The 16,506-nt window shown below is 44.4% G+C and overlaps 1 protein-coding gene across 8 annotated transcripts in view; it reads right to left on the minus strand.

Annotated features, from left to right (window-relative positions):
- The window catches only part of RBM47 (RNA binding motif protein 47), a 141,393-nt gene that overhangs the window by 118,965 nt on the left and 5,922 nt on the right, over positions 1-16,506 (minus strand). The window lies entirely within an intron of this gene.

Consider the following 16,506-nt stretch of genomic DNA (forward strand, 5'->3'; position numbering starts at 1 on the left):
AGTCTGTGTCGGCGGAGTGCTAACTGAAGGCAGCCAAAATGGTTTTCGATTAAACTTAACCAAGATCACGGCATTCTCTGTGTGTCAACTAGGGGTCACTTCATTTGTACTGAAGACCCCTAATTATTTAAGCAGAAAAGCAGCCAAAAAAGCAACGAATTTAAGTTACATGCCAAAAAAGCTTTGTTTGTCCACTGGCTTGACAGAATTAGTTACAAAACTTCCATTGTGGATTTACCACGTGGATGGTTCACCACTCTTTCCCTATTTATTGCCAGCCTCCCACCCCTCTCTGTTTGTGGAGACTCATGGTCCAAGTCCAACTGCCAACCTCCCGGGGGGCCCAGTGGTGGGACAGGACTTAGAGGAAATGGTTTCAGTTCAGTCACTTGCCCTGGGACTTAGGGCAATTTAAGAAACCTCTTTGGGCCTCAGTTTCCTTATCTGGAAAATGGGGATAATAATGAACTCTTATAGAGATGTTCTAAAGATGAAACAGAATAATGACCCTATACAGTTTAAATGCTGTAAAACAAATGCAACTGTTAGTAGCTATTACTTTCACAGCTAAAACATGGCAGATAAATATCCCAAGACAATTACACCAAATGAAAACTAAGAGAAGCATCTCAGGATCTGAGATTTATCATTAGTTTCTCAGTGTATTTTTCACTAAGTCTATTCTTTACTTCCCTCTGGAAAAGGCTTCTTAATCTGAAAAAAAAGTAATCCCTTTTATTTCTTTCTAGTTTTTAAAATGTAAACTTTACATTGAAGTATAGCACTGTACAGAAAACACACAAGTTATGAGAATACCTCTCGATCAATTTTCACAAACTGAATACGTGTCCCAGCAGCACCCCAGAAGTCCCCCTCGGGGTCCCCTCCTCACTGCCTGCCCAAGGCTGACCGCTCTCCTCCCTCGGCACACCACAGACGCACTTGTCTGGTTTTGGACGCCATGGAAGCGGGGGTCTTACAACAGATGCTCCAGGGGGTCTGGCTTCTTCCACTGAACATTCTGTCTGAGAACTTGGAGCACATTTTTCCTTGCAGTAATATGTGTTCGTTCTCATATACAGGCAGTAGCATCCCACTGAAGGCATACACCACAGGTTGGTTGGTTGGTTTCAGTTTATTCTACTATTGATAAATACCTATGCTGCTTCCAGTTTGGCAGTATTTCCAGTGATGCTGCAAAAAGCATTGTTAAACCTGTCTTTTGGTGAACGTATGTACATATTTCTGTTGGGTACATACCTGGGATTTGAGTGGCTGCCTCGAAAGTTGTGTGTATTTTCTGTTTTAGTGGAAACTTTCTTTTTTTTTGGCTCCAGACAATTTAATGAGTGCTTATTTCACATCTGTCTCCCTGCCTCCAGGATCTCGCTCCTTTTTTGACTTCCACATAACCAACCACACACTCAACTTTGTTAAAAACAGCACTGATGATGTTGTTTGTTTTACAACGTTCTATGATTTGAGAATGCTGCATTCAAGACCATATTCAAGGTCTTTACCTTTTGGTCCTAGTCCATCGTTCATTCATTCAACAAACAGTGTTCCCTGTCCTGAGGCACCTCACAGTCGGATAGGGGTACATGGCAAACAAAGGAGAGAAGCAACATCAGAGAAGACATCTCAGAGCCAAGGCCTGGAGGAACCCAGAGGACATGAGAAGACTTAAAAAGAGGAGTCATTATTTGAGCTGGTTCCAAGCACAGAGACAGAGGCAGCAGGACCATCCCAGGAACAATACATTACGATGAAAAAGCACGAGTCCCGGGAGGAGGGAAGCACACGGGATGTGACAGTCGCATGATACCAAGTGTGGGAACCGGATACGGGGCTGCGGCGTAGGCTGAGGCCCGGCTCTGCAGGACCCAGGGCAGTGTGCGAACCTTACCCCGCAGCCCCATTCCTCAGTGCTGAGCGGAAGACATGCCGCGCTGGTGCGCAAGCTGCTTTCAGGAGGTGGTGAGTAAAGGCAGTTCATTTTAGTGGTTTGTTTTATTTCAATGCACGTTAGAAAAATACTTTCCATGTAAGGCAGTGAGATCAAGTTCCACTTTAAATAGGTGTATTTAAGCAAAACCACAGTGTGTTGATATAAAGAAAAGTATTCCTTAAACAATGATATAGGTGAAACACAGGCATGGGGAACATTGTAAAAGTAGCAGAACATGGTTGGTTTTGAGAAATTAAATGGGAAGATGGAGAACTAGGGACAGTTTTTCAATAGGAAGTGACATGGTCAGATGTGTTCTTTACAAAGATGACTGCTGAGCAGAGGATACACGTCTCTGGCCTCACATCTCACTCTCTCCTACACCCCTACCTTGCCCTCTGACCTCATCTAGACAGGCCCACGGCCTGGGCTGCCCGTGCCCCATGACCCTGCCTTTGTGGCAGAGCCGGGCAGTGGAGAGGAAAACTCCAGAGCCTGACTGTCTGGATCTGGCCCCTAAGCTCTCCACGTACTGGCTGGTGACCTGGGGAAAGTGTTTTGCCTCTCTGTGCCTCGCACACCACCTCACGGGGCTGTAATGAGAACTCAGAAAGGTAGTATTTGCAAAGGGCTCAAAACGTGCCTGGCACTCAGTAAGGACTGTGCTACTCACCACATGCACCCTCCCTTCCATGCCTGGCAAAACCTTCTCTTTATTCAAAATCCAGGTGAAATCAAATGTCCATCAACTGAATGTATAAAAAAATGTGGTGTGTCTACACAACGGAATATTATTCGGCCATAAAAAGGAATAAAGTACTGACACATGCTATGACACGGATGAGCCTTGAAAACGTATACGCTATGTAAAACAAGCCATACACAAAAGATCACATGGTGTATCATTCTGTTTACATGGAATGTCCAGAACAAGCAAATACACGGAGACTAAAGTAGTAATCTGGAAAGTAGATTAGTGGTTGCCAGCGGGTTGGTGAGAGGGAGAGGGAAATGGGAAGTGCTTAACAGTCATGGGTTTCTTTTCGTGGTAATGGAAATGTTCTGGAATTAGACAGTGGTGATAGTTTCACAACTTAGTGAATATACTAAAAAACACCACGTTTTACACTTTAAATGATGGAATATATGGTATGTGAGTTATCTACCCCCCAAACAACAACAACAACAAAATCCAGCTACCTGACTGTCCCCTCCTGTGGGCTCCCTGTGGAGACCACATGTGTGTGGGCACAGGTCAGCTGCCCCCACTACAGTGAGAGCAACTCGGGGGCAGGAGAGCGTCCTGTCCATCTACGGCTCTCCAGAGCTTAGGGGAATGCCCAGTGCCCAGTCATTGCTCTAGTAAAACCTCAACAACACAATAAACAGAACATTACCATTTGAGGGAACAGAAGACGAGGAGTGTAATTTATTTCCTTAAGTGTGAAGGTTCTAAAGTATCAACTCCACAGCAAAGATCTCATATGCCCCGGCGTGGGGGAGGGGGGCGGGAAGGCAACCTCTGTTGAGTATTAAGACGGCGCACAAAGCATAAAAAGCCCTTTCTTTTGCCACTGAGACCGAAACAAGCTTAGACGGAGAATTCTTTTTCTTTCCTGTCAACGAGACTTGTTTGTGCCGGGCAAACATGCAAATCCTGCGTTCAGATATTGTTGGAGCAATCACAATCTCTGCTCTGATAACCACTGTCCTGCCAGGACCATTGTCAGTAAAGCAGGTGCAATTCTAAGATCCTGGCGTGGGAGCCACGCTCTGGGAGAGCACGTGTTCTCTGAAGCAAATGTGAGCGGCGGAAACCCCACACACACGGCACCACGGAACGAAGCGCAGTGTCCAACCCGCGCATTCCTTGGAGTCAGCCTGCTATTCCCGCTGCCATCGCCCATTTGGAAAAACAAGATAACACAAAACATGTGAGCTGCCTGCGACGTTTGGATATATTTCCATACCTCTTTTTTTAATATATATCCACCTTTGCTGGGGAGGCAGGTGTGGAACAGAAAGAGACCAGAGCTTCAATTTAGAGCACCTGGGCTTAACCGGGGGCTCCATGAGAACGAAGCAGTTTCCTGGTGGAGCCTCACGTCCGCCTCCGTAAAACGGGGCTGTGACAATCACGGGAATGCTGTGAGGGTGCAGTGAGGTAAGGGAGGGGGTAGCACACAGCACTGCAGTGTGGTCTGAGGACAACTGGGTGAAAGACATGCAAACACACTCAAAGGAGCCTGAAAGAAAGGCACGGAAAAGCTATGATGCAGCTAGTTCTTTAAGAAGCAAGTACCTACGTGATTTTTCCTTCTGTTCGTGTTTCCATGTTTCTATACTTTCTATATAAAGTACAAGCTTTGCCCATGAGACCAGGCCCTTGTGATCTGGTTTCTGCCCACCTCTTCAGCCACCTCTCTCTCTCTGGGTTCAGGAATTCCCCACTAAATGGCAACCACTTGTTTTTCACATCTCTGAGTTTTTTCCAAGATTCATTAAAGAATCACCTCTTACGCTGCAGCTAAGTTGCTGGCGGTGCCCAAACCCTGGCTCTGCCCTTACTAGCTTCACCACCTTAGGCAAGTTACTTGACCTATCTGTACCTCCGGCTTCTGGTCTGTAAAATTACAATAATTGTGCGTATCTCCTAGTGTTTTTATGCAGATTAAATGAGTTCATCTTTGTAAAGTGCTCAGAACGGCACCAGGCACCTAACACATGATATATAAGTGTCAAGTGTACTAAAGGTCTCATTTCTACGAAGAGTCCCCTAAACACCGCCCTCTTCCCTTGCTGATGCTACTGATTCCTAGTGGCACCTAGAGTATTTCTATAGCATCATTTTTAATGCGTCCTCCTGTCTGTCCTAGGCCATAAACTCTCTCAAAACATATCTTTTCTTACTTTTAGAAAGTAAATGTAGGCACAAAATCAATGGTTTTCAGTGAATCCACGGGTGAAGAAATAAATATTCTCATCAAGAAAGCCCAAAAGAGGATTTCTTTTCCTTTTTTTTTTTTTTTTGCTGACATGTCTCACCTTGCCTGTGAGCTGCTTAAGGACCCAGAGTATTTATTATCCACTTTTTATCTCCAAAGCCTAAATACAGAATCTGTATTCAGTCAATGAAAAAATGGATAGCATTATTACTCTCAAAAAGGCCAACAAAACACACAGAATCTTCAAGAAGAGTCCTGGTTCAAAGCATTATTCAAGACTTGGGTAACACCACAGATTAATTCAGACAATTTGTCTATGATGTCAAAGATATCATGGATGAGATATCTATATCCAATATCATGAGTGATAACAGATCTATATAATAATATAAAATAATAGCATAATGCTAAAGTAATATAAAATGATATAAATGTATAAAATAATCAAGCACGGGGTGTGGGCTGCCCACATCTGAGGTCGCCTCTTCAGAACAGAAAGACATGGACTGAGAGGGAATGGGATTCGGACGTCAAAAGCGTGAAGGGTGAAGAGATGCGGATTCGGTTAAATCAGCTTCCTGTAAAGCTGAAGGCAGTAGCTTCAGCGGGAGGAAAAGTAAGCACTTGAACGAGAGGCAGTCAGCTGGAGAATCAGTCGCTTCTGCAGGTAGAAAGCAGTAAAACGGAGGTAAGTTCCCCGGAATTTGAGCGAATTCACTGATCGTGGATCCACAATGTGTGGGTGTGGAGAGAGAATGACATCTAGGGCCCGTATCTGACTGACATTCAAGCAATGCAGAAACTAGAAATTCCACGACTTGTATTGTCCAAAACGCAGCGGTCCGCCCTCATGCGTCGTTTCGCTTTCCAAGGTTTCGGGTACCCGCAAGTCAAGCACAGTCCAAAAACATTACATGGAAAATCCAGGGGAAAAAAAACATTCATAAGTTTTCAATCATGCGCTGTTCTCAGTAGCATAATGGTATCTCACTCGGTCTCCCTCTGTCCCACCCTGGACGTGAATCACCCCTCCGTCCAGCATACTGACGAAATACACACTGCCCGCCCCTTCACCACTAGTAGCCACCTTGGTTGTTAGGCTAAATGTCAAGGTATCTGTACTTGTATTCAAGTAACACTTATTTTACTTAACAATGCCCCCAAGGAGTAGTGATGCTGGCAATTCAGATATTGGGGGAAAAAAGCCATAAAGTGCTTCCTTTCAGTGAAAAGGTATGTATGTACAGGGAAAAAAACCCCACTATATTTTGAGTTTGATATTACCCAAGGTTTCAGGCATCCACTGGGGGTCTCGGAATGTATTTGCTGAGGGTAAGGGGGGACTACTGTAAACCCATGAACCCTGAAAGAGGCAGAAACAAATGCCCTAATCTACCCGAGCACTTGTGGAGCTTCTGTGCCCTTAAATGACCTGATCTGGCATAACACAAAAGGGCTTCTTTGGCTGTAATAGATTTCTTATGGAAACTAGGTAAACTCAGCTTCCCTCGGCCAGGAACAACTGCAAACCTAAACACATTTATCTTTCTTCCCCAAATCTACAGGACATCAAATATTGACCAAAATGTTTCCTTGGAAGAAAATGTCAGCCTAGTACATGGAGTTCATTTTTAGACCTCCTTTAAAATGTGTTGTTTTTCCAAAGCTGCTGACAATGTGTCTATATACCAGCAAGTACTCATTTACTACAGCTCTTCTCTCTCCGTGAAGTTTAAAACATAGTCCAGAGACTTTTCATTTTAGATCAACTTAAGATACAGATTTGATAAAGCATAGACTAACTTCATTCTCCTTAACCTAAAGCTTTAGACTGAAGTCATCTTTAGGTCTGAAAAGATTCTATTAACAAACTTTCTCGAAGCGCAGCTCTGTTACAAATTTGTAAATACCAAGAACCTCTCAAAAAAAGAATTGCTGGTGCACATTTATCAATGAAAAAAAAAGGTCTAAGAAATTCTGGATATGTGTTAGCGACATCAGTCAGACCTAATGAAAAGTTCTCAGACTCTAAGAAGGAAGGAGTGAAGTGACTGACATTAATCACTGGATCTGCCGCAAAGGGAAAAACAAACTGTTAATGGAGGACTCTTCTGGAACCCTAGGAACAGAGTTCAATTTCACTTCGTCGCTGACCTCCTTCCCCAGATTCCTTCTCAAACTGAATCTTCATAAAGAGATGAGTGTAAAAACTAAGTCTGGACACTATTGGTTCGAGTTGTGTAAGGCTGCAGTGGACGCGGAAAGCAAAGACTCGACTGGAATGGGGTTCCCCAGGTCTGGCCCTCAGGACATCTGGGGTGACCACTCTTTGTCGTGAGGGCTGTCGGGTGCCCTGCAGGGTGCTCAGCAGTGTCCATGGCCTCTGCCCACACGTGCCAGGCACACCTGGCCCTGCCCCTCCCAGAACGTGACGACCAATAACATCTTCAGATGTTGTCAGATGTCCCTTGGAAGACAATCTCCCCTCCTCCCCCATGGAGAACCACCAAACTAGAACCATCCCATATGCCAGCTACATTCACTATCTTGAATGGGATTCAAGAATCAAACTCACAATAACTCTGTAAGATTTGGACAAGTCATTTAACCTGGCAGTTTCCTTCCTGTGACTTAGCGCCACGGTGACTGCCCTCTAATCCCATAGCCCCGGTTGACTCCCAGCACCCCGGTCTTCCCTTTGGGCGCCGTATGAATAGCAATCTTTGACAGATTTCAACCATGAAAGGAAGAACACTCAGAATTAGAAAAATTTGAGGCTGTGCAAAACACGTCTCGTCCAACATCTCCGCTCCCTTCTAGCCAATGTTAAGCTGTCAAGGAAACTGAAAGACAGCAAGGTGAAGTGCCACGCCCAAGGTCGCTTGTCCGCTGAGCCGGCGACAGAGCTCGGTGAGAAGGCTGGGTCCTGCTCCAAGGATTTCCCCAGGCCTCGTTCAGAAGCCTCACAATGGCCTGGAATCCTGACCACAGCTGACGCTGGTCAAGCTGCCTGACCTGTCAGTGCCTCATTTCCACATCTGCCAAACGAGCATAACAGCAGGACCTACTTCTGGATGGCGGTTTTGTTGATTACATAAGGTCATGCCTGACATACAGTAAGTGCTCACTCAACGTCAGCCATTATCATTAGTCATTATTATTTTGTTTTTAACTTCTAACTTCAAATGTTTAGTTACAGACAGGCATTCAGCAAGTACTCAGAAACAGGCCTGCTCCTTTCCCCATGAGTTTATTGCAGGTACACATTTGTAACAGCTCCTCACTAATAAGCATCTTTCTTATTAAAAATGGAATCTGAATACATGTGGAACCTTCGAGCACTCGTATCCTTTTGGAAACTGACCCATCTAATGCAAAACCAAAAACTACACCATTTGGCTTAATTAAGCAATAATAAATTTGACTACACGTCAAAGCAATTCACGCTGACACACCAGAATGAGAAGCTGCAGCGGTTGACAGCTGCTATGGCCATGACTGCAAAACAACACCCACCCCAACCTCCTCTCCTGGGCCTGCCCACCCACCCCTACTGGTTTTTGACTTTTTAAACCATGACTTTTTTGAACTGAAGTTTTCCATTGCTTAAGACAAAAATATAGCATTTTATTCCTACAGATTTGGACATACAGGCTCAATCTTTTTTTTTTTTTTTAAATAACTGCTGGTAAAGGGAAAGGACACAGTGGTGGCACCATAAACAGATAAAGTTTCCACGCCTCTCAGCTCTGAAAGCCTTGTGCTTTATTCACCGTCATAGCCCCAGTGCTTGCTCTAGAAGCTCAAACACTGAGTTTGCTGGAGAAACCAATCCCAAGTTTGGGCCTCACAACGAAGTGTAAACTGAGTCCGCACTGGCTTCCAGCTTCCACTCACACAACATGCAGAAGTGCAGCAGGCCCTTTTTAAGGCTGGTCAAGGAAAAGAAGATATATATTTGTATATTCTGCATGGGCCCATTTTTCACTGTCAGTATTTACAGTAGGAATCGGGATGCCTCTGAGTGACTGTAACTCAAGGAAATCCACTGTTTCATACTGTAATACTTTCTTTTACCTTTTGTAATGTGGGTGATTTTTTGTTCGTGCATGATTTGCACTTAGTTTTCAGTATCAAGTATGCTGTTTAATATATGTTAAATATGTATTCTATATTAAATACATTGAACAGTTATAAAAACTTGTTTTATAACTACATATTTATATGAATACATAAATTAATGTTAAATATATAACATAAATATCAAATACATATTTAATGCTTCAATATTATATACAGGATTAATTTGAGCTAGAAGATGCTCGACCCTGGCTGAGCTGGCTGGAGCACCGTCCTGTGCAACAAGAAGCTGTGGGCTCCACCGCTGGCCAGGGCACGTGCCTAGGTTGCGGGTTTGGTCTCTGGTCAGGATGTGCACGGGAGGCAATCTACTGATGTTTCTCTCTCACCCTTCCTCTCTCTCTAAAAAAAAAATCAATAAAACATTTAAAACAAAGATGCTTGGTGGCTGAAACTGTACTTAGGACTTTTTATGGGGAGACAAATGGGAAAGAGACTTCACTTTGGGCGGTGGGCACGCGATGCCGTGGGCAGACGATGTTTTGCTGAGTTGTGCACTTGAAAGAGGCGTGGTTTTGCTCACCAATGCCGCCCCAATAAACTCAATAAAAGTAAATAAATACTTTTAAATGTTTGATTACCCTAGCTCATCCCCTATCACAGTTTTCTATACAGAGTTGATCGATTAGCACTAAGATAATGTTTTGTCATTCGAGATTATTATATAAATAAAGGTCACATACCACAGCTGTAAATCTGGACCGTGTGAGAGGGAAATACTGAAATACGAAACAGCTGCCAGAAGAGGTACCTCCTGCTCTTGACAGAGATGTTGGATGCAAAAAAGAAACTTGCAACATCAACTTGGGATGTTTACCAGGAATCTCGGAAAACACACCCAAACTGAACTCCTGATTCGCTAGGCCCGCCTCCAACCTGTTCTCCTTCGGTCTCCCCCACTGCACCCAGTAACTCAAGTCAGAATTCGTACCTCTCCCTCACCCCTACATCTAGGTTATCATCGGATCTCATGATCGCTGCCAGCCATTGATGACACTCCAGCAGGGCTGCACTGAGGCTGTAAGAAGGCAGTTGGATACAGAGAGGAAATTGCACCCATCTGACCAGCTTCTTTCCACCTCCACTGCCACCCTCAGAAGGAACGCAGATATTCATGCTCTGTCTGCTGCGACAGCCACCCTCCAGCCCAGCGCTCACCCAGCGGTCAACTACTTTTTGACAAGTAAATCCTCTTTAATGGCGTTCCAATGGGCTTGGAGTAACAACACGTGAACTTTTTCCCATGGTCCTGAAGGGCCCACATACGGGCCTCAGTAACCCCCACAACCCTATCTCATGCTCGTCTGCTCCTCCCTCCTGGCGCTCACGTCCCTCAACATGCCAAGCTTTTTCCAGCCTTAGGACCTTCACAAATGCTACTCATCTGGCAAAAATCTGTCTATCTTTCAGCATCACCTCCCTGGAGCACTCTTCTGGGCCCACTCCAGTTAAGGGTCCCACCTACTATCGTCCAGTACCTGTTGGTTCCTCCTGAGTACTGAATCCCACCTCCGTCCCTGAAGAAAGCCCCATGAGAAGAGAGAACTTTTATTCTCCACTGCATGCCTAGTCCCTAGTATTTAGCACATAGCAGCTGATCAGTAAGTAATAGGTGGGTCTATGTCTACATCAGAAAAGTAGGTCCTTTCAATACCTGGTTTAATTACTAATCATCTTTTTTTTTCAGGTCCAGTCATTGTTAATATAATGAGAATGGTCTGTATGATGTCGATGTAACCTGGCAGTCAAGGAGAGTGGACTGGAATGCGCATGTGTGAACAATGATGACTTCACTGTACTAGTCAGTGGGGGTAGTAGACACCGTTGGGTAAGTATGTATACTGTGTGGCCGTCACATTCAAAACAAGTGAATGAGTAGAGCAACAAATCCGCATCAGATTTTGCATTAAGCTTGAACATTCCTTCGTGGAAATTATTCAGATGATTCAGAAGGCTACAGCTATGGGCAACTGGTGATTGGCAGCTTCATAATGACAATGCACCTGTTTATGCATCAGGTCTCGTGCAGAGTTGGTGAAACATCAAATTACCCAAGTGACTCAGCCCCCCTGCAGCTCAGATTTGGCGCCCTGTGACTTCTGGCTTTTCCCCAAACTGAAATCACCTTTGAAAGGGAAGGGATTTCAGACCCTCACTGAGATTCAGGAAAATACATAGATTAATGTATTATCCTGTAATGTAAATTAATGACAGGACAGCTGATGGAGATTGGGAGAACTGTGTGAGGTCTCAAGATGCCTGCTTTGAAGGGGACTGAGGTGTCATTGTCCTGTGTATGATGTTTCTTGTATCTACTTCAATAAACATCTCTATTTTTCATATGACAAGGCTGGATACCTTCTGGACAGACCTCATATATCCCCACCCAAGGACACTGTTTCATTGCTTTGAGAGAGAGAGGAAGGGAGAAACACTGATGTGAGAGAGAAACATCGACTGGTTGCCTTCCATAAGCACTCCTACTGGGGACCAAACCCACAAACCAGGCATGTGCCCTGACCAGAATTCAAACCCACAGCCTTTCAGTTACGGGACAACACTCCAACAAAACGAGCCACACTGGCCAGGGCTCATTTTATATATATAGAGAGAGAGATTTTATTTATTTATTTTTAGACAGAGGGGAAGGGAGGGAGAAAGAGAGAAGAACATCCGTGTGTGAGGGAAACAACTGGTTGCCTCTCTCAGCGCCCCCAACCAGGGACCTGGCCTGCACCCCAGGCCTGTGCCCTGACCGGCGATCGAACTGGTGACTTTTCAATTTGCAGGACAGTGTCCAATCCACTGAACTACAACAGTCAGGGTTTCCTCTATATTGTGATAATTTTTCCTAACTTATAAATAATTACAGCTCCTTCTACATAGAATATTGTTAAAGACAGGTCTAATTTAACATTTATATGCTACTCATTTTAATTTCCCATTTGGCCCTATGATAACCAATGAAAAGATTTGCAGAAAGTACTATAAATATTAGTTGTTTATTAGGGACATAATTTAGTTTTTTGGGTTTTTTTTTAATTCGTCAACAAATTGTCCAGTTAGTATCAATGGCAAAAATAGTTTCCAAATCAATTCAGAAGTGAAAAAATATCCAAGAATTTAAATCAGCCACAAGCCATGATCAACAAGTCAGAAATAACAATAACCAGGATCTTCATGCACTTGCAGCAGAATTTATATACTAATACTTTTTTCTGACTGCAAAGAACCTCCCTAGAGTACACACCGACATTCATGACTGGCTCTAAGGTATCCACGCCCAGTTGTCACAGGATTTTACCCACCATTGGGGAAGCCCTTTCCGGAGCCCAGTTATGAATCCTCAGCAAGGCAGGTGGATGCAGATAGGGAGCTGTACTTCCAAAGGTCAAGAAATGCAAGTTTGCCAAACCAAGGTCATTGTGCAAAGGGAGGGAATGTGGCCAGGGCCAGCAAACAACAATGACAGGTCAGAGAGTGGTTTTGCCACTCAGTAAGAAGCAAGACCAAGTTTTTGTGTAAAGGTCTGGAGAAACACTGAGACTCAGATGATGACACTAGCACTCTTTTTTCATGCCGAGTCAAGTTAAAATACCTAACTGAGCTCTGCAATCCAGGAAAATCTACATGAAATCCTAGAGCAGCAATTGGCATTTGGCAGAATCAAAAGAGATAGTTAAAAAACAACAACAACAACAACAACAAACCTTGCCTTGACAATTAACTTTCAGAACCATCATTAATTAAGTGCCAACAGAAAAAGTGATAAACAATACACTAACATGAGTTAAGTATAATTGTAGGGCACACAATCCACAAGACTGGTTCAAAGCAGAGGGCTATAAGAATTGGAAATGACAAAAATATTGCCAAAGACCGGGCTTTGATTTGGCAAGAGAAGAGCTGACACGATTGCGCCATCCCAGCACGGAGCCCTTCCTTGCTCATGACTGAGTCACCGGCCGGCACCAAGGGCGCCAGTGGCCCAGCAAACAAAACCAGAGGAAACATGGCAGCTCAGCAGCAAAGGCGTGGGAGGAAGTCCGTGCTTATTCACAAAGGTGTGTTTGTGGTCACAGTTCGAGTAGAACACACAAGTTATACCTGTGTGTTCTGCATACCTGTGCTGTGCGAAAGCTTGTGATTTATTCATTCATTCTAAAAATATTAACTGAGTGCCTACTCCATGGCGGACTGTGCTAAAATGCTTGAAATACATCAATAAATGAAGCAAAGACTCTAGTGGGGAAGAGAGAATGAGCCATACAATTATCTAGTATGCTAGAAACTAATATTTATTTTTAAAAGCCTTTATTTATTTTTAGAGAGGCGAAGGGGGTTGAAAGAGAGGAGAGAAATATCTATGTGAGAGAGAAACCTCTATCAGTTTCGTCTCTCAAGTGCCCTGACCTGCAAATAAAGCACATGCCCTGACCGGGAAATGAACCTATGACTCCTCACTCTGCAGGATGACGTCCAACCAACCGAGCCGTACTGGCCAGGGCTAATAAGTACACCTTAAAAATAGAGCCTGGTAGAGAAACAGAGAGTGCCCCCAGGAAGGAGGAATTAGTGTTCAGCTGGGAGAAGGAGAGCACAGACCTGAAGGAGGTGACTGAGCCATGCAGGTATTTGGAGAAGTTGGTTCGGGGAGGGGAGGCAGCCAGTGCAAAGGCCCTGAGGCATGACTCTGGCTAGAGCAGAGTGAATAAGAGAGTGAGTGATAATAAGAGTTGAGATTAAAGACGCTACTGGACTAGAAATATCATGAGTTGCGCCTCACTGGCTTTTGAGTGAGATGGAGAAACACGCAGTTTTCAGCAGAGGACTGACATGGCCTGACTTCTGTTTTAAAAGAGCTGCTCTGCATCCTGTGTGAGAAACAGAGTGTACAGGTGAGGGCAAGGATGGAAGCAGGGGAAAATGATAAGCAGATTCTATAGTTCTACTGACTAGATCATTCACTAACTACAGCCAATCGGAAAAGGGCAAGGCCTTTCACACATTGCTAAGACGTGTGAGAACATGGATGTTAACATTTAATGTCAGGGTCTGTGTGCCTCCCACAGTTCCCATGGAGGGACTGACTCCCCCCCCCCGCCGGGGTTCCACAGTGGGAACGGTACTGGAAAAATATTCCAAGGTCACTGCCTTCCCAGGTTTGGTCTCAGTCTTCGAGTGACTGTGAATATGGAGCAACCGCAGTTGCAAGGCACGAATTCCATTTTAATCCTAGATATTAAAAAAGATGAAACTCATAGAAATAGACCATAGATTGGTGGTTGCCAGGGAATAGTAGGGGGTGGGGGCCGGAAATAAGTGATTGTGATCACAGGGTGCAAACTTCTGGTTCTGAGAATGAGTAATTCTGGGGACCTAATGGAGAGCTCAGAGACTACAGTTAATAATACTCTATTGTATACTTAAAAGTTGCTCAGCAAGCCCTGACCAGTTGGTTGGGCGTCACCCTGCAAAGCTAAAGGTCACCAGTTCGGTTCCTGGTCAGGGCACACGCCTGGGTTGCCAGTTTGGTCCTCAGTTGGGGCTCGTGCAAAAGGCAACCAATCTATGTTTCTTTCCCTCTCTCTCTCCCTTCCTTACCCCCTCTTTAAAAATAAAAATAAAATCTTTTTAAAACATTATTTTTTTTTAAAGTTGCTAAGTGAGTAGATTTTAAATGTTTGCCAATACACAAATGGTAACTATGTGAGGTGAGGGATGTATTAACTAAACTTACTGGGATAGTTATTTTTCATTATATACGTATATTAAATTATCGCACTGTACACCTTATTTTTACAGTGTTATATGCCAATTATATCTCAATAAGGCTGGGAAAAAAGTTCGGGTTGGGGAGAAAGGCACAATTGTCACTCATCGGTACCATCTGAGCAGGTAGTTTATTCACTGACAAATTTCCATATTCTCTGAGGCAGATCCTGGAACCCACAATGTAAGGCAAAGGGCAAAGAAGGTTCCCGGGCCAAGCTATTGTTTGCACCAACTGGGAAGAGCTGGCTTGTTACTAGATTCTCTTTGCTCTGCAAATAGGATTTCACCAGAGGCAACTCTCTCCGTACTTCTTTAGCCACCTGTCCTTCCTCACCTCTTCTCCTTAGCCAGGAGAACACCAGCCCACTGGGAAAACCACACCACTGGGGCTCACAGGCCTGCCATTGCTCTTCCTCTCTTGGATTCTGTTGTGGTTGTTCATTTTCCCTCGTTTTGAGAATATGCACTTTTATCTATAATTATCTAACGGATTCCTTCTGACTTTGAGAAAACGCATTTTCCCCCTTCTCATAATTACCTAGTAACAACTCTGAGCCTTTCAAAGATGGTAAAGAATGGAAAAAGAGGTGCGTATACACTTTCACACAACGTGACAGGCAGCTAAAGCACTGTGAGACACAGGTCCCCAGCCTTATTGGCACCATGGACTGGCTTCATGGAAGACCATTTTTCCACAGACCAGGGTGGGTGGGGGATGGATTTATAGCCTGCCACCAGATGCAGCTTAATTGTTACTTGCTACTCACTGATAGGGTTTTGATGTGAGTCTGCAAGCAACTGCTTTATTATGGTCTCTGTGCAGTCAAACCTCTCTGCTAATGACAATCTGTATTTGCAGCCACTCCCCAGGGCTGGCATCACCACCTCAGCTGTGCCTCAGATCATCAGGCACTAGAGTCTCCTAAGGAGCACGCACCCTGGATCCCTGGTGGCACACAGTTCACAGTAGGGTCTGCGCTCCTATGAGAATCTAATGCCATCGCTGATCTGACAGGAGGCAGAGCTCAGGCAGTAACACAGCAATGGGAAGCTGCTGTAAATACAGGTGAAGCTTCGCTCACTTGCCTGCTGCTCACCTCCTGCTGTGCAGCCCGGTTCCTAGCAGGCCACAGACCAGCTGGGGACCCCTGCTGTAAGATATGGACCCTCCCTCCCTACCCCGGGGCCTGCCACAGCCTGCCATGCCTGCAGAGCCTGGGCTGTGGGCAGGGCTTCTGTCTCCATCCACTCCTGCCTGCACTCATTACCAGTCATTCAAACACATATGATGTATAACACACATCCATGGAATGCAAAAATGCTGTTCCATGTGTATAATGGTAATGTATTTGGGCCAAGAAACTGTTGTATTTTTTTATGAGCCCTCAACCATAAAGTAGGGACACTGAGAGATGCAAGTATCATTCAGACACAAGTCCTGCCTGTAAGGAACTTATTTTTTATCTGGTAGGGAAAATAGTGTATGTACCAAAGTAAGGCACGGTGCCAGTGAGAGAAAGTCCCATATTGTATATTATGATTATAACTAGTAAACACTAACCAAAAGATATACTAGGAACTACTGAAGTGTGATGAATTAAGCCCTTTCACATAGAACACGTCTACTTTGCATCAGCCATTTTCAGAATGGCTGGCAGCCACACACTGGCAGTTTCTCACTTGACAGATTACAGCATC

This window comes from Phyllostomus hastatus, unplaced genomic scaffold, assembly GCF_019186645.2.
Source record: "Phyllostomus hastatus isolate PE091 unplaced genomic scaffold, TTU_PhHast_1.1 phas_contig_196, whole genome shotgun sequence".
In the NCBI taxonomy this organism is placed as follows: Eukaryota; Metazoa; Chordata; class Mammalia; order Chiroptera; family Phyllostomidae; genus Phyllostomus; species Phyllostomus hastatus.